At 39.3% G+C, this 26,522-nt stretch overlaps 1 long non-coding RNA gene across 1 annotated transcript; it reads right to left on the minus strand.

The window, feature by feature from the left end:
• Positions 1-5,473: 5,473 nt before the first annotated feature.
• On the minus strand, positions 5,474-19,628 carry LOC106523279 (uncharacterized). The gene is made up of 3 exons (XR_001310873.1): positions 19,445-19,628; positions 19,274-19,284; positions 5,474-5,575 (listed from the first exon to the last, which is right to left on the minus strand). It is a non-coding gene; the product is annotated as an uncharacterized LOC106523279 (long non-coding RNA).
• Positions 19,629-26,522: the final 6,894 nt, after the last annotated feature.

Genomic DNA, 26,522 nt, shown 5'->3' on the forward strand with positions numbered 1-26,522 from the left:
TATATATATATAGACCATCAGAAACCCCAGAATCTTAACATCAGTTTGTGTGTGGTTGTGAGCATGCATGTATATAAAAGATTTTTCCAATGGAATATTTAATAGTGACTGTGGAGACCCAAAGACCCGACCCCCAAGACCCGAAGCAGACATATGCGAGACCAGTGCCAAAGACCCCGAGAGTGACTTTAAGGCGGAGCCCCCAGGAGCACCAGTGCAGGAAGAGCCGCACCCCCCCGAGAGTGGACCATAGAGCCCTTGAGAGCCCTCCAGCGACCCCACACAGTAATACCCTGGGGCCGACAGCAGCAAGCTCACAGGCCCCACCGGCACCTGCTGCACCGGAGCAGATCCAGGTATGGACACAGAGGCCCATGTCCCCAGGGCGCACCATGACCAGGCCAAGGCCCAATAGGGCCAGAGGACCCAGGCCCCACCAGGCAGCCACCGGGCCGAGGCGGCACACACCTGAGTGCCCAGCCCCAGACACCGAGGGCCACCAGCGCACTAGTGGGCAGAGGCACACCCCACCAGGGGGTAGAGTGGCAGGGGGACTAAGCCCACCACCAACAGTGGGCCCCCAAGTGAACCAGAGGAGGGGGCAACCCAAGAACCAGCCTGACACATATCCAGTCATACACAGACTCAATCACATACTCCCACCCTCATCCTCACACCCACTCATTCAAAGACACACAAGATGGACACAATACTCCAATCATGCTCCCCATACATACTCTATACCCCCCAGGTCCAGGACATGCACCCGCCCCTGACAGAGGGCAGCCCACATCCAAACCCAGGAGGTAGACCCATTCATTCTGGGGTGGAAAAGAGCAGACAGCCAAGGCCCGGCCCAGACCACACCAGGCTGACTGGTCAGCCCCCACGCTACAGTGAACCCATGTTCCCAACCACCCCCACACACTGCCAGCAGCCAAGCGTGCACCCCCAACCGACCATCCACCAGACTCCGACAGCCACCCCGGCCAGCGGGCCAACCACAGCAATCAGGAGCCATACTCCGGGAATCCAAACAACCCCAGGGAAGCTGGAGCGCCAGTCCCATCCCCAGCACCCTCCCCCAGGCCCCAAGCCCACCCACAGCTCAGGCTCCTATCAGGCAGTCCACCTCTTAAAAGGGAGAAAAAGATCAATCTAACGGACTGAGGAAAGGAAGAGCCAGTGAGATGATGCTTGTGTGTCGTTTGCAGGTAGGATGATATTTTAATAGGAATTGATAAATACCATGAAATTTGTAACATTTACCCTGTGCGTGTAACATCACCGTTTGCAAACAGTGTTAGCTCCGGGTTAGCTTCTATCAGGTTCCTACCAGATTGCTGGTTAGGCTACTTGTGAGACGTCCTGTAAAAACTCATTCAGAGTTCTTAAATCTTGCTTGATTTATGGTTCAAAATGAAGCTGAGGAAATTTTAAACGTTTTGGTTTGTGGAACTTGAGTATAAATAACTGATTAAAATGACTAACAGTGACATAATTAGCTATTTCTGCTTCAGTTATGTTTTTATATACAAGTGTTTGCATTCTGTGCAGCTCGATATTCAATCAATCAGACCTGAGCCCAATATATTTAAAATGAATAAATAAAATTAAGCTTAGTTTATTAATTTGAATTTGTATGTAAATAAATTTACATTTATAACAATAAAATACAGAACTATACAATAGAAAATGTGTTTATGCTGTTTGGTGATTTTAATGTCAATACCTTCAAAAATATTGCAAACAACTTAAAAGTTTTACTGAAAACTGTACCGTCATTTTAACACAAGTACAAATTATTTCAGGTCACAAAAAATTGGTCAAATATTTTATTTTTATCACAAAGAATTATTCCTCAGTTAATGAAGGATATGTACTGTATCTGATACCAACAAGCATTTACCAACAGCTGGAACAATTTTTCTTCTTTTTGTCTGGAAAACTGAATAACACACATTTTGTCAGTAGAAGATATATTGGCAGTATTATTTTATATTATGATGTGAACCATGAAGCTCAATCATTACATCAGTTTCTTTCATTAGTGAGTCAAATGATGTACAGAATTTTTATTTTGTGCCTCATCATTCCTGGTTTGTAAATGTAAATTTGAGTTTGGAATTTTGCACATTACACAGGCCTATATAAATCTACAATTAATGTATACAATATTTGTTGTACTGTAGATTAAATCTGTATTTCCGTATAAAATTTCTGAGCATTTTCTCTTGTGTTCTGAACTGACCTTACGCACATTTCAGACAACACATGGGCTTACGCAGTTTATGTGCATTCACAGAAGTAAGGGGGATCATTTGCCGTGAAAGTTGAGTGTTTACATTCCTTCCAATGATAGCAATGGGGAAAAGTGACTTGTATTGTGTATAATTGTTCAAGACAATGCGACTGTGTAAAAGATAAAGGATAAGCTTGCTCCTTTTACCAAATTCTTCTAGGAAAGTCAAGCAAAGCTGCTACAAAAAGAAAGCTGTGGCTCAATGCACTTTGCCGCCACGACTTCACTGCAATGAAAAACAGTAAAGTGTGTAATCATAAATAAATGATAAACACCAAATCAGTCTAAAGTTCAGCAAGTTTTGGTGTGAGAAGTCCTATGGCATTGACTCAAATGTTTGATTCTGACTCTTGAGTCAAAAGTTTGATGAAAACAAGACAAGAAGAACCAACTTACCCTGCTGGGCATTCACAAAAGACCTGAAGGATTTCACACTTTCAATCAGCACAATGAACCCTCCACAGTTCTGCTGCTGCTTGCTTTGACTTTATCATGTATGACAACAGCGCAAATGTTATCAGCAGTGCCACAAACGCCAACAATCTGAACGTGGCCATCTTTCCAAAATGTGATAGCTCTCACCAACTTCAACGTCCTTGTTTCGGCGATCGTCTTCTGTGACACAACCCCCCCGACAGTTGCTTCACAACGACATCCTCTCGGATCATCAGCACAGTTTTAAGGGATTTTGTCCATTGGTTGTCCACAATTATCCAGAACCACATAACATTACAACTCGCACCATTACCTCGCTCGTTCAAATTACATTCCCCCTTCACCTCTAGTTTTTGCAGAAACGATAACTGTGGTGGTATTTCGCCATCCAATCAAAACCTTTGTTTCATGCGTGCTTTGTAATGTGCAAAAGGAGTATTAATGCAGGTCAGTACTGAGCAATGTGCCAGGAAGAGCTGAAGACCAGAAGGAAGTTTCAGATAATCAGCCATCCACCAGCAGTATCAAGACATCCACAGCAGTCCCCCACCATCCCTGACCAACAACCATCAACTAGCAGATCAGCAACAGATACAAATCAGACACAACCACCACTTTCTTTCTTTTGTTAGGAGTCATTGCACAGATCTTTAAAGGGATGCACAATTAGTTGTAACATTTACTTTATTTGATAAACAAAAAGACGGTAAAAACACTGTAGGCTGTTTAGTTTTGTAAATTTTTTAAAGTATATTTTAACACAGACGGAGCCATTTTATTTACACACAAAGCATTCTGGGTAAATGAAGACATTTGATGATGTCTGTGAGGTCATCTGCAATGCAGTGAGCAAGCTTTATCCAACCTGAAAGTTAATCTTGGACAATATCTGATGATCGACTCTTTTAAATGAAACCAGAGAGCGTTGACAGAGGAGAAGGTAGAAATGACTCAGCCTGGAACTGAAAATATGGATGGAGAACAACAGAGCTGCTTCATGGAAGGAAAATCCCAGCTTATTATGTTAGCATTGTATTAGCTCGGCACTAGTGCAACAAACTAACAAGCTAAACTGAGGTCCTCCATCCATATTTTGAGTTGCAGCTGAGTCATTTTTGTGTTCCCCTCTCTGTCATGTGGATGGAGGACCTCACTGACAAGAGAGGAGAATGTGTAGCTCTGAGCTAATACATATATGGTGAAGTGTCGGCGCTACCGCGAAGGCTAACAGGCTAAGCTGAGGTTCTTCTTCCATGAAGCAGCTCTGTTGTCCTCCATCCATATTTTCAGTTCCAGGCGGAGTCATTTCTACCTTCTCCTCTCTGTCAACGCTCTCTGGTTTCATTTAAAAGAGCCAATCATCAGATATTGTTCAAAATTAACCTTCAGGGTGGATAAAACTGACTCGCAGCCTCGCACCGATGACCTAGTCGACATCATCATTTACCCTGTATGCTTTGCGTGATGGCTCCATTCCTGTAATATATCCATGTAATCAAATTAAGTTTAATGTTACAACTAATCGTGGATCCCTTTAATGATGGTATTTATTTGTTGTTTTTGGTTCCTTCGTTAAAGCAAAAATAGCTTTTATCATGGTTTTAGTTTTCTTGTGTGTTCATTTTCAGGTTTTTGCAGCTCACCTTTAAAACCAAATCTGAGAAGTTATTTTACAGGTCAGAGTAGCACGCAGAGGTAGGACGTTATTTCTTGTGTGTTTTACCAGTGTGCAAGCAATGACTCCTGGAGCAGGAGGCTCAAGGCTTGATGTCACACAAGAGAGACAATGGGAGAGTGGCACTAGAGTTCAGGGCTGCAAAGATCACAGGAATAAAGAAGCTAGGTAATATTCTTAAATTCTTACTACAGGTTGCTCACTGAATACCAATTGATAGTGTTCCAACATCATGGTCTGGTAGCCTTTGACCTTATAATCCCTCTTCCCTGCCACTCAGGAGCTGCAGCTGCAGATGATTGTTGGCTTGGTAAAATACTGAAACCCTAACAATGAGTTAAAGGTGTTTGTAAAACAAAATATTTTCATATAAACAAGTATTTTACTGAGACACAAAAACTGATGCAAATAAACCTGGCATTGAAAAAAATGAAGTGCACACATTTCTAGTTATTTCTGATTTATTTATCAACACATGATAAAAACGATTTAATATTTATCAAGTTTTAAAATATTTTAATGTAACCTTAGATGCACAAGCAACACTCACCTGATTAACCTTCTCAGTAATAAAAAAAATCACAAGAGAAATGAAAACAAATGAACAATCCTAGCAGCACAAGTATAGTGGAGTAGGAGATTCTACTGTAAAACTGTCAGGTTTAGGTGCAGGATCGACCCAGGGCACAGGCAGAGTTCAGGTTTTCAAAATAATTTAACTAAAAACTCTGACAAAGCAGCTCAAAAAACTCACAGGACTTGACATGGCAAAACTCGAAGAACATGAAAAACCAACCAGGCTGGACAACACAGCACAATGATCGGATGCAGACTGAACACAGGACACAGAATATAAAGGCAAACTAATGAGGACAAACGAGAAGCACCTGGAGGAGACACAAGGGGAAACAGGTGAGGGTGGGCGGGGCAGCCATCCAGAGAACACGGGAGCACTGAAACACTTAGAAAAACCAAGGCATAAAAAACACAGACCATGACGAAAACATAATAAAGCTTCACTATTTAAATAAAGGATTACATACAATGTCTAACTTGTTGTAGTTGTTGCCTCTCAGTTAGAAGGTTACTGGATCAAATCCCAGCCAGGGACCTCTGTTCTCACTATCCATGAATGGATTTTCTCCAGATACTCCGGTTTCCTCCTACAGACCAAAAGCATGAATGTTAGGCTTATTGGCAACTCTAAATTGTCCTTAGGTTTGAAATAATGGTAAAAACTGGTAAAAATGACTCAACCTGAAACTGAAAATGAGCTGCTTCATAGAAGGAGAACCTCAGCGTTAGTGTTTTAGCTTTCGCTTTAGCTCCCGCACTAATTTTTATATAGTTCCTGAGTTAATATCATTAGCTTTGGGTGGCTGTGGCAGAGTCGTCCTGGAACCGGTAGGTTGCCGGTTCAATCCCCCATTTCAGCTGTCTCAATTGTTGTATCCTTGGGTAAGACACTTAAACTTCCAATGTCTCTGATGTGTACCCTATGAATGTGATTAGTACTAGTTTCCATAGGATGATTTGTGTATGTTAGCTTTGTAGAGACCTAGTGGAGTGCTGTGTGAAAATGAGGGCACAGGTTGTAGTGTGAAGCACTTTGAGTCTCCTGGTTGGATAGAAAGGCGCTATACAAGTACAGTCTATTTAGCTAGGGAGTTCCAGAGTTTTCTTTACTGAATATCACCGTCAGGTTTGATTGTTTTAACCCATATATTGTGCAGAACATAGAAATTAATACAAAGTAGGAATTTTTTCTCACACATTATAGATTTTTAACCTTGACTATTTTAGTCTCAACTGTAACCCATCATCCTGACAATGCATTGTGTCCGTAACAAAATGGAAACGTGCTTCAGTGAAAACTGTAATAAACATGGATAATTTTTAAAGTATAGATGTTTTTACAAGTCACAAACAAAAACTTTTAGTAGAATAGAGAAATAACAATAAGGCCATTATGTTCAAGTAGTCTGAGATCCCTTTAGAAAGATTTTTGCCCCATGACTGAAAATCCTTCGAACTGAACAGTGTCTGTACATTTTCTGTAGAAGGACTAAACGAACTAGAAATACTGTGACAACAATGACACTGAAACTTTTTGTGTCATAACTATTATTTTGAGAAGCGTAAATGGTGGATAATTTATTACTGATATAAATTATTTCTATAGGGTCTGCTTACACTGGGGAGGGACCCAGAAATTGGGACAAAACTATACATTTTGTGCAACATTTTACATAAAACCCTAAAAATAAAAGTGGGGCACATTTTTTCTCGTTTGTTTATTAGTTCAGTCAACAAGTTATTTTAAATTAGTTGACCCAACGAAGACATGTACAGAACAAACTAGAGTAAAATAATAATATAAATTATTACGATTATCTAACCCATCATTACTTTGAAACAACAGAAATTCTAAATCAAATCAAATTAATTGTGGGAAAATTTATTTGTTTTTTATTTTATTCAACAAATTGCTTTTTTAATGTTTGATACTGTAGAAAAGCATTCAAAAATGGGAGTCCGAATAGATTTCTTCTAAAAATCTTTATTCTCACCTGACTCCAATCAGGTCCATACTGTAAAGCACAGCAGTCAAGCCTCAGCATAAGTCCTTGAGCCGTATCTGAAAAATCCCAAACAACTCAGCCCAGATTGTCCCAGGCTAAGCAGAGACTCAACAAATCTAGCCACTTCTTTCACTCACATAATGATGAATCAAAACTCATTGTTTTGATTTTCCAAATGTTTTCTCTTTTGAAGACAACCCTACATGCATTAGCTGTTTTTCAGGTGTAATTAAATACATACACACATGAAAGCTGAACATTCATGTAAAAAGATTGGTGAAAGCTGAAAAAAGGAGGAAGTGGGGTTGCATGTTGATGTTTCAGCCAATTTCGAGCTCAGCTGAAACATAAAAATTTGATGTTCAAAACAAACAAACAAACAAACAAACAAACAAACAAACAAACAAACAAACAAACAAATCAAGAAAGCTATGAGGGGTTTTTAAATTCCACAAAATTATTATTCCAGAGTTGGGCTGCCAGAACGGGCTCACCTATTTTGTGACTGTTTTGTCACCTTCCCTCGTGTTTTCACTCAAAACCTCAAACTTGAAGGTCAGATCAACTGTTTGGGACATTAAACATTTCAGTGTGGGGAAGCGGTCAGGATGACAGAACCTGCAGTCAGAATTAAAGATATTCTCAGTAGACATGATGTGGCTGCATTAGATTAGGCAGCAGCTGTAATCTGTCACTGAGCTGCAGCTGATGTAGCTGCTGCTGTCTGGGTACACAGTTGGGGAGTGGAACGGGACTCATTGATCCGCTGGTCTTTAGCTGATTGAGTCAGATAATTAAAAAGCCTCTTGTATCAGTTCCATTAAGGATTGTTTGTGTTGCTTCCCTCTGCCCCCACTTTTCTCCTTCATGCTGTTCCTGAACAGCAAAACTTTGAGTTTGAACCATGTTTCTGACTCATTATACCCAAAACAATAACAAAAAAGGCTTCAATTCAGTCACAGTTACTGACATTGACATCCATTTTGGTGTGTTAGCAACTGAGACTGATCCTCAACAGACTAAGTTTACCATGAACTGCTGGAGTCATGGCTGTCTTTTTGTTGGCAAATTGTCCACAACTAGTGGACAGATTTTAATTCAAGATGAAATGGACACCATGTTGTACTGACTTTGGAATCAAAACATCTTTTTAGATTTTTCAAAAAATTGATCAAGTATGTCCTCTGGACTGGTTCTTCTTTAAATGTTATGTCTCTCCTCCAAGAGACTTCTTCAGTCTGAGGAGTTACAGGTTAGCTCAGCCTTATAAACAGTAATTTCGCACGGTGGACAAACAAGGTAATGATGACAGGAGTCAGGAGAGCGTCTACGAACAACTGGAACAATTAAGAGATAACGATTCACCAAGAAAAGAAATTCGACTTGAGCAAAGGGAATCAAGGATGAGAATGGGGTGGGCATCGAGGGCTGCAGCCCTGCATGTTTCTCTGCTCCAACACACCTGATTTGAATGAATGGGTGATTGACAGGCTTCTGCAGAAATTGAAAGAGGTAATTCAATGACTGAATCAGCTGTGTTGAAGCAGGGAATAAAGTAAAACCTGCAGGGCTGCGGTCCGCAAGGACCAGGATTGCCCACCCCTGGACTAGAACCTCAAACCAGTCAAGCAGCCATCCTTCAGGATGTGTGTCTGTGAGGACATTAAGCACAGAAAAAAGCTGTACTTCTGTAGGAAATTCAGAATGGTCAATTTCACAGAGAAGAAGGATGTAGTATGAAAACTGGGAGCCTGCTGGAAATGTCTGGAGGTTCATGATGATGAGGATCCCTGCAAAACTTCATTCCTGTACAAATATTCTGAATGCGAGAATTAGAGAGACGAAGACCACCATTACTATCTGCTATCTGGGTCCAAATGCTGAAGCATCTAGAGGCAGCACAGCCCAAACAAGGAGCAAACGTGGCACAATGGGAGGTGACAACAGGACGAATTACACCAAATCCCGGGAAAAGTTATTTAGAAAGCTCTCATCTGAATTAGCACAACAATGCCAAGATGTATTCTGTAACATAGTATCAAGGACCTTTCATGTTGCAAGATCACGCAAGTCTTCTAACAGAGAGTGGACTAATGGAGTGGCTTGTTGTAAAAATGATGCTGGAGGTCATAACTAATGATGGACAAAAAAATGGGACCCTGATTGAGCTAGCTTCTGACACTAATTAAATCACTCACGAAGCAGCAGGTCGACTCAATCTAAGAAGACATCACACTTGTGGTCCATGCCATAGGAGAAATGAAAGTCTTTGCTGAAACAAAGCAGTACCTCCTGAAACTCCACAACTCAAGAGGCACTTTCTAGTCTCATGAGCTGGTTTGCAATGGCCAAGACAGCATTGCAACCATCCACAGACATATCTGCAAAAAAGCTCCAAAAGTTTTTCCCAGGCATCCCTCTTAGTGACATAGGAAGGCCAAAAGAGCTCCACCTCCATGTAAACCACAAGGAGAGTCAGTTAGCTCCACAAAAATTGCACTGTTGGGGATCTTGTGCTGTGAGATGGACCAATGGGAAAGACAGTGAGTGGGACCCATTGTGAGCTGTTTGAGAAGGTCACTCAGCTCACACGTCAAGAACACCAGCAAGGTCTATGAGAAATGCTGCTGTGAAGTATGAAGAACACATAGTGTAGTCCCTTTTCACAAAACCAGCAAGCCTCATTTCCTGTTCAAGTTCAGAAATCTAGTTGTGCAGCTATACTACATTCAGCTTTCTTGAGTGGTGGTAATGGGACAGATGTGTCCCTTGATGTGGAGGTTGCCACGTTGGAAACTGCCATCCAGGAGTCAAAGAAATTGGGCCCACTGAAGAAAGGGAGCTGGAAGTGGTAAAGAGTAGCCTAATATATATAAATGCTGATGACCACAGTGAAAAGCCTCATTTGTATACCAAGTATCCCTGGGTAGAACATCCAGCTGCATTAGGAGGGCAGTTGAACCCACATTCTCGAGGATGGCAAGGCAGCTGGCCAGGGAGCCAGAGCGAAAAGCCACATATGCTGCTCAAGTTCATAAGATGGTCAAACGTCAGGCTGCAATGAAGTTGTCTCAAGCTTGAGTTAAGCTTTGTTTATACTTCATGCAAGACATGTGGCTGCGGCCCAGCGATGACATAATTGCGTTTGTGTCATCGACAGCATTGAGTGTGTATACTGGGGAAAGACGTGGGGGATACATTACAGTAATCCCTCCCTGCCTTCCCACCGCATTCGTCACTTGCATAGCTTAGCATGTAAATAACTGCTAGTTGCTAGTTGCGAGTTTAGCTTGTTGGTTCAACAGATGCGGGAGATGGATGACGAAAAACACTTCTCCTATTATCAAATGTCCGCTGCTCGTTTTGACGAACTTGCCCACCGGATCATTTTTTTCCCCCCACCGGATCTCCCCTCACCTTCAGCACGCACCGACGCAGTATGTAGCCTAGATGATTGTACCTCCGGACCGCCTCGGTGAGTTTCTCTTCGAAAGTATCCATGTTTAGAAACAAAAATGCCCACAAACTTTGAACCAATCATATGCTCCATGCCGCAACCTCTGCATTTCGGAGTGCTAACTGGGGGCAATGAATAGGACAGCTGTCACAGAGGGATCACAGCGGGAGTGCAGACGGAAGTTGCGCAACTTTTTGTCACTCAGCGGGGGGTAAAAGACGTGCAACAAGAAGTATAAACCAGCCTTTATACTTAAGTACAATGTGAGACAGCGGGTCATTGATTGCGTCATTTTGAAAGCAGCATTTTCAGCAAAATAACATGCAGAAGGAAGAGCTGCTCTGAGTCCTTCTCTCGTTCTGCTCCTCAGCACATGCCCACCACATTCTGACCAATCACATGCTGTGAGCCGCAAGGTCCGCATCACAAAGTTCTGACTGGGGGCAATGTACACGATGCCTGTCACCAAGGGATACAGTAGCAGCAGGAGAGCAGACGGAAGTTGCACAGTTTTTTTCACTCAGCAGGGGGACCAAGAAGTGCGACTTGAAGTACAAAACAAGCTTTATGGGCTCGACACATGGGGAGCGACAAACTACAGCGATCAACGACTGTCATCGCAGCCAGGGTGAAACCCGACACACGGGACGCGATAGTGATCGCAACGTTGCGAATCGCTCTCTTAGGTCGCTTGTCTTCACAAAATTTGATTGGTTCTTGACTCTGAAGGCGGGTGTGCATTACGGACACGTAAACTAAACAAATCTTGCGATGCTAATGATACTGAAAAACAAACACACATCAAGATACAGTTTTATGAGGAAAAACTTACCATAAACTTCACCCTGGTGCCCAATAAATTCCCACAAAGCTTTTTAGTAATCACTTGGTGAAAGTGTTAGCTAACTGCAGTGTGTAGCATACTCTCCTCTCATTGGTCAGTCAATGAAACCCTCGCTGATTGGTTGTACGCTAAGCGACAGCGACAAAAGTTGAACAATTTTCAACTTTCATATGTCGCGTCGCAAGCTCGCATGTGCACGTCTACGTGTACGAGCGCGAAATTTCACATGCACTATTTTCGCCAGTCGCTTAGCTGGAGGAGGGCAAGCGATTGTCGCTTCACCGCACAGGCTCCATAGGAAATGAATGGAGAGCGAGCGGCGTCGCCTCCCGTGTGTCGAGCCCTTTAGACGTCCTCGATGCATGGACAGATTCAGTATGGTACATTTGTCACCTCATTGCACGGGAGAGGCAAGTTTTTCTGCCCACGGTAGATGTACAACTCACTGTGGCTTCAAGACCATTTGAATAGGTCTCTGTGGCATGAGTCAGAGGAGGAGCTGAGTGAATTTGCAGTCACAAGAGTCAACATTGGCAATAAACCAACAGGTTCTATTGCTCAACTTGAGACAGCTAACTTCCTTCAGTTTAGCCATTTTGTGGAGGAACATTGAGTAATAGAAGGACATAGCTATGTTGATAACCTCTTGACCTCTCATAGTAATTTGAACCAACTTAAACTCATCACAGAAAATGTGGAAAAGATCCTGAAAGCTGGTGGGTTTGAGTTAAAGCCACAGGTCTTTCTCTGGTCAAAGTGGGAGGCAGTCTGCTGGGAAGCAGGGGCAAGAGGCTACTCCTAAGACCAGTGGTGGATGCTGGTATTTCAAGAAGGGGAAGCTCAATTTCAGCCTACATCATAAAATATGTCGGTTTATTTACATGCAAATTCTACTCTCCATTCCTTTTCAAGAAAACGATCTGTGACCCTGTCACATATACAGGGTATAAACAAATAAACAAAAGAGAACAGATTCACACCTTTTATTATCAAAATTACAATTTCATCCACAAATACAAAATTCTAACTACTTATTGATTCCAAACAGGATAATTTTACAAACATGGATCTCGTGACTGTACAGACTGTCTGTCACAGTTTAAAAGGAGGCTTTGGAATATGATTATTCACATTTTAATTTATTTAAAAAATAATGATTTGAAATGATTCATATTTAACAGCATTTTTTGGTATAACTTTTGCACAAAGCTGTTTTTCAGTTTAAATAGCGAAACGTTTCTTCGTGGCCGCCAGTGAACTGCTGTTTCCTGGGGGACATTTTTCCTTGCTGCACCGCTATGAGCGTTAGCATGCTAATGTTTGGAGCAGCTAGTTGCAGCCGCGGGTGGCGATTCCGCTGCTTATATTGACTGACGTTTTAAAAAAACATCCCGTTTTCGCCGTCGCTGAATGTAGTAAACACCTCTTCAGTGACGTGCACAGTTAGATTTAAYGCAGTTAKTTAATATGGAGACGTTATGCTGATGGAGACTTAACGTGGTTCTATTGTGAAAAGCCTGCAGGAAGTAGTTCGTAGTGGAGTTGGAATTGACTGGTGTGCAAGGAGAGTCGTGCTGATAAGCTTTAATAAATAACATAAAACTATAAACCCAGTCATAATCTTTTCTTAACCCTCCTCCTTCACGACTGGACCAAAATGCRTGACTACTGTCTCCAACCACCAGTCAGAGAAGAACAGACACAGAGGAGGGAAACAGAGACACAGACAGAGGTACAGTAAAAGAAAAAAAAAAAGTCAATAAGCAGGGTTTGTACATTTTATTATCAGCTAAGCTGTGATGAAAAGAAAAATACCATCAAATACCGTGAAACCGGTGAAAATGTCGAAAATACCGTGATATTAAATTTTGATCATATCGCCCAGCTCTACGATTAATGTCACCATGCAGACTGACTGGGGATTACTCTGGTCAGTCTGCTCAGTGCTCCTCTCCGCTTCAACTATGACGAACATTAAAAATAAAGTTCTGTAATTTATTTATCTATCTACACAATTTGAAATATGATGTATAGCCTGAAATCTGTAATTTTCACACAGTTTGGAAATTTTTTTTACAAAGAGCAAATCTTTCTCACTAAATTGGTCATGTGACTATGAAATAAAGGTGTCCAGGGACTCCAGGGGATTAATCGTCAAATTAATCGTTATCGGCTAAATACCGCAATTAATCGTGATTAATTTTTTTGCCAATATTGCCCAACCCTACCGTGCACTTCCCATAATGATAGGATCCAGTGGCCCAGGACTGGACCTGATCTCAAGTGAGCGTGCACTTCCTAGGGGATTTAATAACTCTGCTGAGCCATCGGGCCACAGGTGGGACTGTCTGAGTAAATACTCCTCTAAATCTAACCACTCCAGACCTAAACCTAAACTAAACTCAATTCACACTTTAGTCCTAACCCTAACACCTGACTCACCAAAATTTAGATATTTCCCTCAGTGGGCGCTGGGCTTTTGTCCCCATGAAGAACAGTGGATCCTCACAAGGCTGTGTACCAGGAAAATGGTCAACATTTGTCCCCAGCAAGTAACAAAAACATGTACACAAACAATCAACTATATGATCACCCACCTTAAATGGAGATAGGAGAGAAGTAACTGTTATATTTTATCAGGCCAACTTTTAATTCATACACATGATTGTGTATCAATAGAAATAACAGACAGCCTAGTTCATTCAGCCTTCCTTGGAGGACATATGGTATTGGATTAGACTTGATGTGGTGGATACATTTCAAATTTCAAGACAACCTGACAATAACTGGAACATAATTGATTAGCTAGAAAACAGCGCTGTGTGGTAAGCATGTCATCTGTGCACGATGGCGTGACTGTAGACAACTTTAGTCCAGCTGCTACAAACAGCTGCTCCGTCGAAGCAGATGTCCTCAAATACTGTTGCAGCAACTTTGTCCAGAATTTGTATTTGGTTCTCCCACAGAAAGTAGTGATCCTCTGAAAGACTCCTGCAGGTTCTGAACTTATCAAGAAATTAAACTTTCTGTCTGACCCTTAGATCCTGATTTGGATTAGTGAAGAAACTGTTCAGAAAAAAAAGCAAACCATCTTCTGTTCACCATGATGATGAGCATCAGTGTAAACCTTACACAGCCTGACCTAACAGCTCACATGATGGCTCAGAGGTCTTTGACAACTTTGTACTGATGTGTTCATTAACATGACTCCCTCTGGAAGCAGAGCGATAAAAGTTCATTTTATTGATGCTTCTGTTACACACAATCCTCATCCACCCCCCTACAACTTAAAACAGTACTGTGCTAACACAGTACTGTGTTAGCACAGTACTGTGTTAGCACAGTACTCTGTTAGCACAGTACTGTGTTAGCACAGGAGTGGGACATCAGAGCCAGTAAGGCCTTCTTTGCTAGTTTAAACATTCAGTGATCAGTAGTGTACACTTAATATACTAAATAGTTGTAATCATTGACACTAATCTGATATTTAACTTTTGTTTTTTACCTGTACAACATTTAGAAATGTATTTCTCAGGACTGTTCTGATCAGGATTTTTGCTGCCGTTTAGCATTGATCACTGCCATTCACTGACACTGACAATGGCAATTCGAGGATCTGACATTTAAGGGTGCTTAGCCCCCAGCAGGGCAAAGACCCAAGGGAAGATATTTGACAATGCAATTTTCTAAATCACTGCTTATTTCCGTATACTCACATACAAAATTAAATAGTTTTGACCCACTAAAACAGTTAACAACTAACAATTAAATTTAAAACAGAGTGTATAGGCCTGTATCAAACCTGCCAACCAATGTTATAATAGTTTTGGATTTTTCATTATATTTTCATTTTATTTCGTTTTGACTTTTTTCTTTGAATTCAGTTAGTTTTAATTAGCTTTTAGAGCGGATTTGCTAGTTTTTATTGTTTATGTAATGCTTAGTTTTAGATTAATTTAGTTTTTATTACTTCTAGTATTAGTTTTCTTATAGTTTAAAAGAACGTATTTGCCAGTGCATCCTCCTGCTGGAAGATTTTTTAAAAATCTACTCAAAATTATGCATTTTACAGCCATTTGAAGAGCATTTTACTTATTGATTGGATTAACAAAACAGTCTAAGACCAGTTTATTATCAAGGTAAAGTGATGAAAGCTAGTCTTTAACCTGAACTTTATCTGAAAATCATACTCAGAAATTGCGTTATGTTTATTTTTTACCTTAACGTTACATGGCGTTTGCTAAAACATGGCTAGAATCGCCACTGGATATCGATCTCTTGGTTTGACTTAACATTCTTTGAGTTATGAGTGTTATTGGCCAAATGATTTGGAAAAAATAAACCAAGATATCACCTTAATATTTTGACAAAATCATGTTTTTACTTACTTTGTTAGGGATCAGAAAAATTAATCATCTCTGGTGCCTGCAACCTCAGTCCAGGAAAAAAAATGGTGAAAACCTTTGGTTGCTGTTATTGCCCCTGCTCTGGAGGTAACTTTAACAGAATTGAATATTCCAAACAGTAACCAGCACACAAACAATGTGGCAATTTATTAAAATTAGCTGTTTGACTTATGTATTTGTATCAATCAGAGATCTGTTTGTACGGGTCACACTCCTGTCATCTTCAGCCATTCAAGTGAGGTAAGATATTGACTGTAACCTCTGTAATTGGTTTATGTTCTTCCAGTTTTCAAGCAATTAAAGACACCAAACCATTTTATGTGCGAATATAATTGTGTCATTTTGGTGTCCGTCAGGATACTGAAGTTTTTCACACTCCATTATTGGCTGCAACTAAGCTGCAGCCTCAAACTGAGAAAGATGTGACTGAAGAAACTGTCCATCCATTCTAAGGAGTTACTTTGTGTTGTTGCTTCAAAGATATTTTACTACTTTGTATTGCATTCCAAACATTTTAGGTGCTTCATTGATATTAAACCAGTTCATTTGTTTTATCAACAGTCTCAACACTATCAAGATGAAAAGGCTAAAGTCCAGAAAGAAGTCAGTGGGGATTTTTTGTAGCCGAAAATAATGCTGCCTGACTCTGCTGAGGAGGAAATGTATGACAGAAAGTTTTGTGAGTCTGTCTATTTTTAAAAATTTGATTTAATTAACATGATACGGTACATACTGTATCTCTCAGTTCAGTTCAGTTCAGTTCAGTTCAGTTAGTTTATGCACTTCTTTAAAAACAACATAAATTCAACAAACAACAAAGATACAAATCATAACTTAAACGAAAAGTAGCAGAAGAAGAAAAAAATCTTATTATATCTGCCCCTTTATCTCAAAAAATAAATTCAATCAAAAAAAAATTAGTTTACAAAAAAAAAAAAAAAAAGAAAAATGACAAAGGTTTAACTCCAGGAACAACAATTCATAAATTTACATATTTTTTCAGCAAATTAATCTTTATCATTCTCTTAAACACACACATTGGGCCTCATGCAAGAACACGTTCGTATTCTTATCCTAAATTTCTCTTACTTTTGTTCGTACGAAGGGTTCGTACGAACATGTCACGTCAGATTCAACAAACTCTTCTATCTTCAGGAAAAGTGTGTAAATGAGCTGCGTAAATTACACCTGTTCGTATCCAGCTGCTCGTGCACTAGGAGAGGTTATTTACATAATTACCACCCCAAAAACTCCATATAAGGCTGTGTTTCCTGCCTCAGATATCAGGAAGTGTCCATTCATGAACGACATTGCAAAGTAAAAAAGAAGAACTTTACGAGTTCAGAGATTGTAGTCCTGCTCTCCGAGATCAAGAAAAAAACTGTTCTCTTTAGCAGCGTCATGTGGAATTAAAGGAGCTGCTTAAAGGAATGAAATGCGCTGTTAATGTCGTGTCTCCTGTGGGTCGTTACAGTCATGGAAATAAAAATCTAAATCATATTCATCTCTCTCTAGTCCAACTCCGGTTTTTCTTTGGTCAAATATTTTTAATTTAAGTGTAAACAACTGTGTCACTGTGTTTACATTTATTCAGAAGAAGGGTGGTTGCGCACCGCTACCCCGGCCGTCTCCCCCCTCCCTGCAGTCKCAAGTGACAGATGTGGTTCTGAAAAGACGCATTTTAAAAMGTCTCCGAACTTCAATTAATGCATAATTTAAGTTGTTTTTTAGTTTGAGATCTTCATATTAACATTGTAGTGTTATACAACAGCATTAAAAGACAGTTTAACTTAATCTAATCAATTTATGTCGTTAAAATCTAATTCCAGTTCAAACAGAATAACCTACTGTCAACATAATTATGGAGTGTGATTTATTTTCAACTCGAAATATTTTCTAAATAATGAAATATAAAGTTATTAGTGAAGAAAACCCATCTGGATAACAGCAGACTGACTGCTCGTAAAATATACGACAGGTCTGGACCACTCGCAAATTTTGTTCATATCTGAAGAAAATCTTAGAATACGAAAATATTGGTGAATGCCACAAATTCTCCTAAATCACTCGTACGCACAACTTAAGAACAAATCTGTTCATACGAATGGTTCTTGCATGAGGCCCACTGAGCTGACATTTTTAATGTCATCTTCCAGATTATTCCATAATCTTATACCCTGGACTGAAGTATTCCGTTCCTTTAAACTAGTTCTAAATTTGGGTTTAACAAACATCTCTATCCCCTTGAGATTATAACAACTCTCTCTTTTAACAAAGTGTAACTGAATGTTTGAAGGTAATGTGTCTTTAAGAGCCCATACATGACTGATAAAATACAATAATCAACCAAATCATTGAATGTCAATAACTTCAACTGATGGAACAATAAATTTGATGGGTGATAGTAATGGGGTGGCTGTGGTGGAGTGGTTAGGGGAGTCGTCCTGGAACTGGAAGGTCACCAGTTCGATCCCCCATCCAGTAATACACTTCACCCGTCTTGCCTACTGATGGTGGTCAGAGGGTCCAGTGGTGCCAGTGCATGGCAGCCCCACCTCCGTCAGTGTGCCCCAGCCCACTCAAGACATATTATTAAAGTAAGGAAATTATAACCCCAAAATTGTCAACAATGGTGCACTGTTCTGTAAAGCCTTGTAATTCGGTGTATTTTACAAAATGATTTCCTATTCAATGCAAGTGTTACTTCACAATGTAGATTTATTTCAACATAAGTACATCTGCTAATCTGACCCGCCAGTTTTAACCCTAAGCACTCTTCAGACTAATACAGGACACATGAAATGTATTTACACAGCACCCTTCTAACCAACCAGAATACTCAAAGCACTTACCTACCCAGTCTGTGTCCTCATTTACCCATCCATCCACACACACTCATCCAGTATGAGTTTGCTCAGTTAGCAGTAAACTATGGTACACAATGATCATACAGATAGCATTTTATGCGCAAGTTTTATAATTACAGCATTTGGTTTTTCATGTCGTTTACTGTCTACTTGTGACAAAGCAGAGCCCCAGATACATATCCTGCTTAGGGCCCCCAAAGGTCTAGAGCTGGCCCTGCCCCCCACTCATAAACCTATAAACCAAAAGCACTGTCTGCACAAATATTTAAATGTCACCCTTTTGAACGCATCTTATAAAGCCAGGATCACCCATTCAGTGTTAAGTATCATCACTTTAAGCTTTGACCAGTTAACAATCACATTGCGATGACATTATTTTTGAAAATTAAACTTCACTTTGAAATTTCTTGTCACTAAAATATTTGAGTATTAAAAAACATAGGATTGGTAATAATACAGGCAAACAGAATCAATATAAAACCTCTCATTTGTATTTCATATTTGATCATTGAATACACTGGTCAAAGAATGTCACAAATTGGTTCCAAACCAAATAAATTTAAGTCATCTATGTCAACAAAACTGTCTTGTAATTCAAAGATTCATATTTGCAGATAATTTATGATAAACTACAAACATGTAAAAGTGTCACTTTAATAGAATTTGTGGATTTTGGGGACAAAAAAAGGATACATGAAGACACACCTTTGCTTTAACTATGATCAGAAAAATATATGTTAATGTTAGTAATGTTTTATTCCAAAAACTAAAGCAGCAGAAAAAAGCAAATCACAACATAGCAAGTGGCGCTCTCCCGCAACGGCTGATCAAATTTAGCTTCAACACCTGTCCTGTTTTCTCCCACAACCTACTCACCTGTTGGTCAATGTTGTCTCAGTGACCCGGGTCAGGTGATCATCAGACTCGTTTCCCCTCCCTGGTCTTCCCTGCTCCTCCTGCACTCCTCCACTTATATGCTCCTCTCCAGCTAATGGTGGAATTTGTTTTCTTCTTCTCACTTATTCTTCCTCTTCTTCATCAAACTTTTCTTCTTCTTCGGTCTTTGTTGATGGTTGGTAAACAATGATTTGGTGCATTATCGCCATCTACTAGTACTGAGCACAACTACACAACTTTTTTTTCCCTCGTTGCCTGCGCCGGCACAGTGATGCACCGGCCCAGCAGGAAAAGTCCCGGTACTCCCAATGACCTGTCCGTCCCTGCTCCAGTTGCTATTTAGGTTTAGGTCCATCTTCGGTCTGTGATGACTTTCTGCATTTTTCTTTTGTTTCTGTAAAAAATCATGACCCAATGAATCCTGGAATATCGTCTGCTGCGAAAGATACTCAGATGCATACTTCATTTTCGGGGTTTTGTAGGACGTACTTGTTGGCCGAATGAGTAGGCACTCACAAAATTGGACAGACTTCAGCATGGCACAGTGACGTAACCAGTCTACAAAAGTCCTGAAAACGTGTTTTGGTCCCACCCATTCTACATCATTGTGATTGGTCAACTTCCTTCAGTTTCGATCAAACCCATCCTGACAGTTTAACTTTAAATAGCCTCATGCCCTGGCAGGGGATTTCTAATTTTAACTATAGGTTCAGACCTTCAGCTGTATGTTTTGTTTTGGAGTTACAGTTTCTTGCTGTTAAATTACTTTTAGTTCAATATAAAGTTAACAGAAAGCTATGTTGTTTTTCTCATTCAACTAGTTGAAACCAATAGTCATTAGTAATCATTTAAAATTTGGGTTCCTTGCTTGGAAAGTAAATTTATTTGGCTTTAACAAGTGTTTTTCTGTCTGTTTCATAATATATTCAGCTTTAATAAGAAGTTGACTGCTCTAACTGTAGCTTCTCTCCTAGCCCTCCCCTGACCTATCAGCATGATGTTGTTGTAGGGTTGCAGATTAGGGCTGACAATGTCACAGCATATTTTTCCTTTAAAGGGCACTCCTTGACCCCCTGTTGTCAAGAAGGGCAGAGGTTCATACTGCACCCTTTAATGATTAAAAAAAAACTTCTAGCGTCTACCTGTTTTAACCCACCAATTTAAATATTATAAAACAACAAGAGTGTTAGAATTTATTTTGTTGACTCAGCTTCTAGAGAAACAATAGTCAAATTTCCATCAAGGACAGTCTGTTCTTGGAATAATTTTGCATAGTGAATCCATCACAGAATTTGAATATTTCTACCAACATATTCAACTCCAGGTTTGAAACTGGCTTCCTTTTTATTTAGTTTGTCTTTTCTCATTCCATTGTTCCTGCAACAAAATCCCTTGTGCTCATAAATTCGTTTAAAAACAACATAGTTTTTCTATGCTTTTAGAAATATAGAATAGAATAGAATAGAATAGAATAGAATAGAATAGAACAGAATAAATCTTTATTGCACAATGAAATTACAGATTATAACTTTAGATTAGATAATTAAAGATTATAACTTTTTATTATTTCTGTCTAAAGTTACGGGTGTGTTTATGTGACTGCTAACATTCCAGCTGCGCTTGGGTCCAAATGATACACAACTGAGGCCTCATGGGTCAGTTTAAACCAATGTCATTTTTTGGGTTTGACTAAAATGGCTGCAATTTGATCATTTCTCAATAAAAGATAATACTATACTTGGTACAATAGTTAAGGAAATGTATACGAGAAGATCAAAAAAGTGTCAATAGCAACTTCAAAATTAAATTGTTTGACAGATAAGATTGGGTAATGTGAAAACCCACATACTCAGCTCTGCTCATCCCACAAATGCATGTTCCTTACAAATGTGGTACCATTTAAAAGAGTCATTAACAGGCTTTCCGACACTATAAAATGTATTGCCAACAAGTATTGTTACAACAAAGAAATAATGTACCAAACACTAGTTCTCTTAATTTTTGTGCTAAGTTTAGTTTTAAAGTCTGGTATGAGAGGCTGCAAGTGATATTGAGTCCATCAAGGGGTGCAATGTGCCACTTCCTGTTATTGTTTATCTTAGAAGATAACCATCACCTGCAAGTTCATTTGCAAGTTTAACGATTTTAATGACCATTCTTTTCAAATTAGTTCTGAAACATGGCAGACAGGCATTTTTTTTAACTGGCTTTTTAATAAATTGACAGCCATGTCTCTTATGGCTTTGTGAGATTTGATTAAAGAAGTGAAACTAGTGGGGGTGTAGATTAGAGCTGACTAGTGCATGGGACATCTATTTTTTAAATTTTATATTACCAATAATATTTTGCCAATATGCTGCATAGCTTTAATTACTGCACAACCTTCAGTTATCGTCTCCAACTGTTTTGTTCCCGTTCACCTTCAGGCGATATAGTGATGAAATTTATCCCTGTGTGTGATTGTCTGTCTGTCAAGTTACCAAAATATCTCAACATTGGACAGATTTTAATTAAACTTTCAGAAAGTAATTGGTTGTTCATCTACAACTGCGTCCATTTTGAACATAACCCTTTTCAAGTTGGTTGCCACAGCTCAGTAAACTTAGCGTATCAAAAATGGCTACATGAGACCACACAAAGACAGTTGTTTTGGTCAAACCTTGTACAGTTTACACGGTCTGAATTAAATTGTTTTAACTCTGTTTTTTCCCACATAGCAGACAGGTGTGGGCCAGAATTGGTGTCAAGCAATATAGTGATGCGTCTGATGTCAAGGAGGCTCTGTTCGCAAGTGGTTATGCCGGATGTGGGCCAGGTCTGGCAAGGAAGGCATGGGTTTTAAGATGGCATGCCACAACTTGTGTTAGATTTTTATGTTCCAAATCTGTCACTGCCACAACTGGCCCTGTTGTGGTTTGGTTTATGTGGCCCTAGTCTGTCAATAACACAACTGGCCCAGTTGGGGTTTGCTTTATGGCCCAAGCATGTACCTCTTGCAAACCACATCTGAGTCACTATAAGGGCCATCATTCTTTGCTGTATCTGGATCGAGGGTTGGAATGTTTAATGCCTTGTCTGGGCCAGAACCAGGCCAGACAAACTTTGCTATGGGTTCTCATCACAAGATAAGTTTACTCTAAAACCTGGTGAGTGATATGTGTTCCTTCAAGTAATGCAAGTATTTAATGAAAAAAGTGTTCAGTGTACATACCTTCATTTTTCTCTACCACTCTTGGACAGCTTTCTGAGGGACTTTATGCAAATAGCATGTCGTACAAATGGGTTTGTTCATCACTTTCAGATTACATGTTTTTTTTTTGTTCCCACATCCATACTGTTTTATTCAGGATCTTCAATAAATGAATGGTAGATCTGACGTTTGTAGACTGCAAGCAAACCTCACTGAAAACTTGACAAAATACACTCAAATTTGAGTTAAATCAAGTTACATTATGTGTTTACTTCATTATAATAAATATGCTCTCACTCGGCTACGTTAAAAGCCCGGAGTTGACATGCAGAGTAGCTGTTATCCACTCTGCGCTAAAATGCATTTCAATGACTTTTATTGATGCAGATTTTGCTTGGCATCTGCTTTATAACAGTTTAGGCTTAAATGCGCCTGGGCCTCTGCCTTTATCATTTGATAAATGTTACTCCCCTGAGTGCACGTCAAGTCCTCTTACAAGAATTCCACCGCTTTTACCAAAAGCAGGAAGTAATCTAATTATGAATACAACAACAGTTTACACACCGTCCGCCTTTGTGGCTGTAATATAAACAATGAAACAGCAAGCATCCAGACCTCAACTAATGGAGTACCAGAGCAAACACTTTCATTTAATCACAATCCTTTCTTTCAAAGCAAACTGGCCAAGCAGCAGAGGATGAGAGGCTAATGACCCATGAGCAATAAGCAAGTGTTACATCGAATGTACTCTTGCAAAAAAAAAAAAAAAAAGAGGAAAGAAAAGCTTTTACTAAATAGCCTATCAATATTTTAAAGCAAAGCCTCTATGGCTTTCCCCTCTAACTGGATTAGCAGTGTGATGTGTTCTGACAGTATGTTGTTAGTGATACTCCATTTGCTTTGTCTATCATCTGATTTTCCCTTGGTAATCTACAGAGCACTGTTATATTTCATAATTTGTTTTGCTATCAGGGTTGATTTGTAAATGTGCAAATTCTAATTAGTTGTAGCCACTGTTTCTAATTTGTTAAATATTAAATGATTCCTGTGGTGGAGTATTTTATTCACATCCCCAAGATGAAAGTTTACCGTATGCAAATTCAATTGCCTTTTAGATGTTAGCAGGTTTTTTTTTCTCAAATGTCCCATTTTGCTTGTGAAGCCATTTTCCTGTGGTTTGTTTGTCTGTCCCTTGATCCACTTTAAGTTCCTATTTATTCATCTCTGATCTCCACTTGTGTTTCAGTTTTCATCACAACCTGCACACCCTGTTATGCACCAGTGCCACTGCTTTATTTAGCATCATTATTGCTATCTGAATAATCTGTTTTAGTTGCTAATAAAGAGCTGGTGTCTGACTCGCTCTTTGAAGTGAACTTTTGTTCTTACCAACTTAGAAACTCTGTTTCTGATGAGGACTGTTGCACGTACAGTATTTTTGAAAGCAGTCTGGTGTGATTGCTCAGATAATAGATTGAACTTTCTGGGATCTCGAGGTGGTTTAGTTAAGCCTGGGTTGAATCCCCGGTTTGGACCCGGGGTCTTTCATTGTGGAGTTTGCGTGTTCTTCTTGTCTTTGTGTGGATTTTTTCTGGGTACCCTGATTTCCTTTCACAGTCCAAAAACATGCCTGTTAGAATGGCTTTATCAGGCCTCCCTTGCAAAAAATGGTGATTTTATTGGGTTTTGCCTGGTTGGAATGGGGTAAATTAACAAGTCGTTTAAACTGAACAATGTATTTGAGCTAATTCAGAAGTGAAATACACTTAGACAAATTTGCACACTGGAGCAACCCATTCTCATTCCCAACTCTACACACTTACACTTGGTCAGGTACTGCCTGCCTCCGGTTTTGGCACATTGGGTAAGCCTGTTGTGTTAGTTAGACAATGCATGACAACTAACATCCCAGACCCTAAATTAAACTTTTATTAACCCTAGACATCCTATCCCTGATCTCACTACTTAAAATTAACAATTGACCTTGATCCCTTATGTTAACCATTTTTGAAAGTGTGGAGAATGTACGACAACTAACCATTTTAGACCCTAAATTTAACTTCTATTAGCCCTAGACGTCCTATCCCTGAGCTCACTACCTAAAATTAACTATTAATTCTGGTCCTTAAAATTAACCACGGACCCCAACACAAAGACCCCTATGTGGCCCGAACCAAGAAAAGCTGCGGGCGTCAATAACTGATGTGACGGGGTTACCCGACACCAGGTATCAGTATGTGACGAGTAGGGAGTGAGAACGTGTTGACTGGAGGCAAATACCACTCTTAAATACAAAGTTTAGCTAGACATTTGTCCATGTCTTGTGGAAATGCATTGAAGTCTTGAATGAGTTTTCTGAAGGCTGCTTAGGAAGCTGAAATTTACTACAAAAACTTAAAAACTAAATATTAGCAGGAAGAAATGTGCTGAAACAGAAAATCTCGAATAAACCGAAAAATGTTTAAAAATGCAGAAAAAAGTTCAAAGTTGAAGCAAAAAAAAGTAAATATCTATCTTAAGTGAGCAGAAAGAAGCTGAAATTCGCAATAAAAATAATCTGCTTTCCACATATACCTTACTGCTTTCAGCAAGTTTTTTGCTTTGCTGAAAGTTGCTGAAGAAGCTGAAATCAAGCTAAAATATAAAGTCACCTGAACTGAGTTGATTTTTAACAGTTCAAATTTAGGTGAAATTTGAAAAAAAGATTGCTGAAACTTGCTGAAGAAGCTGAAACTGAGCAAAAATCTAAAAGCAAATTTAAATGTAACAAAATGCTGGCTATAAGGTTAAAGTAGCAAAACCTAGCATAAATCTCAAAATTGTAGCTAAATGTTTGCCTAAAATCCAATGTAGCAATAGTAAAAAGCTAAACTAAGCAAAAGGCTGGGTATGTTTTGAATGCAACTAAAGCTAGTGAAAAAACTAAATGTTGAACAAAAGAAAAGCTAAATTGGCTGAAAAAAAATTAAATATTCCTAATGTTAGTATAAAAGTAGCGTTTATAAGGCTAGCTACAACATAAAACTAGTAAAGTTCTAAGTTTTCAGGTTTATACAAGTATGTAACAATTTATTGCCACAAACGGTAAACAAATCTTTAACTTTTCTAATATTGTCAGATTTCATAGTTATGAAAGAATTTTAAAATCATTTGTACAAATGTTTCTTTTTTTGTTGAAAATCATATCATTTGACATTTTTTTAATATTTCATTTTATTTACATGTATTAGAGAACATTTGAAAATATAGCACCCTGTTTTATTTCCTTATCTTGACTTGCATCACCCTTTAGAATCTCTTCACTTGCAAAGGCCCCATTTTTTGCAAACCACATTAATCTAGTTGCATTTATTTTTACCCCTGCATCTCCGTGACTCCTTTTTTTGCCGTGCTCCATCAGTTTAATGTGATTTGAAATGTTTTTTGAATGCCACTAGTATTCGACTGCCAGACATTTATTGAACGCCCACTTATCCCAAGTGAACTTCACACTAATTAAGTTTTGAGAAATGCATCCATCAAACTATTGAGGCAGTAAATTTACTGCTGGAGTGTGAATCTGATGCTCATAATGTGGGAGAAAAGCGAGAAAAAAAATATTGTGGATTTGCAAGTAACGATAAAATGCATTGATTAGACACTAAAAGTGTGGGAATATGTTTTTTTCTGCTCTTCTCCGTCGAGAACTAAAATCCTAACTTTCATCTTTCTTTTTTCTTTTTTACACATGTCGTGACATAGACTTGAATTATTGCAACAGAACTTAGCAGCCGAGCCAACATTTTACAAGTCATTACCACATTTTCTGCCATTCCTAACTACACCCTGCTTTATTCCGCTGCATGCTGCCTCTATTCTGCCTTCCCC

The sequence above is a fragment of the Austrofundulus limnaeus genome, unplaced genomic scaffold, assembly GCF_001266775.1.
Source record: "Austrofundulus limnaeus strain Quisiro unplaced genomic scaffold, Austrofundulus_limnaeus-1.0 Scaffold151, whole genome shotgun sequence".
Classification (NCBI taxonomy): Eukaryota; Metazoa; Chordata; class Actinopteri; order Cyprinodontiformes; family Rivulidae; genus Austrofundulus; species Austrofundulus limnaeus.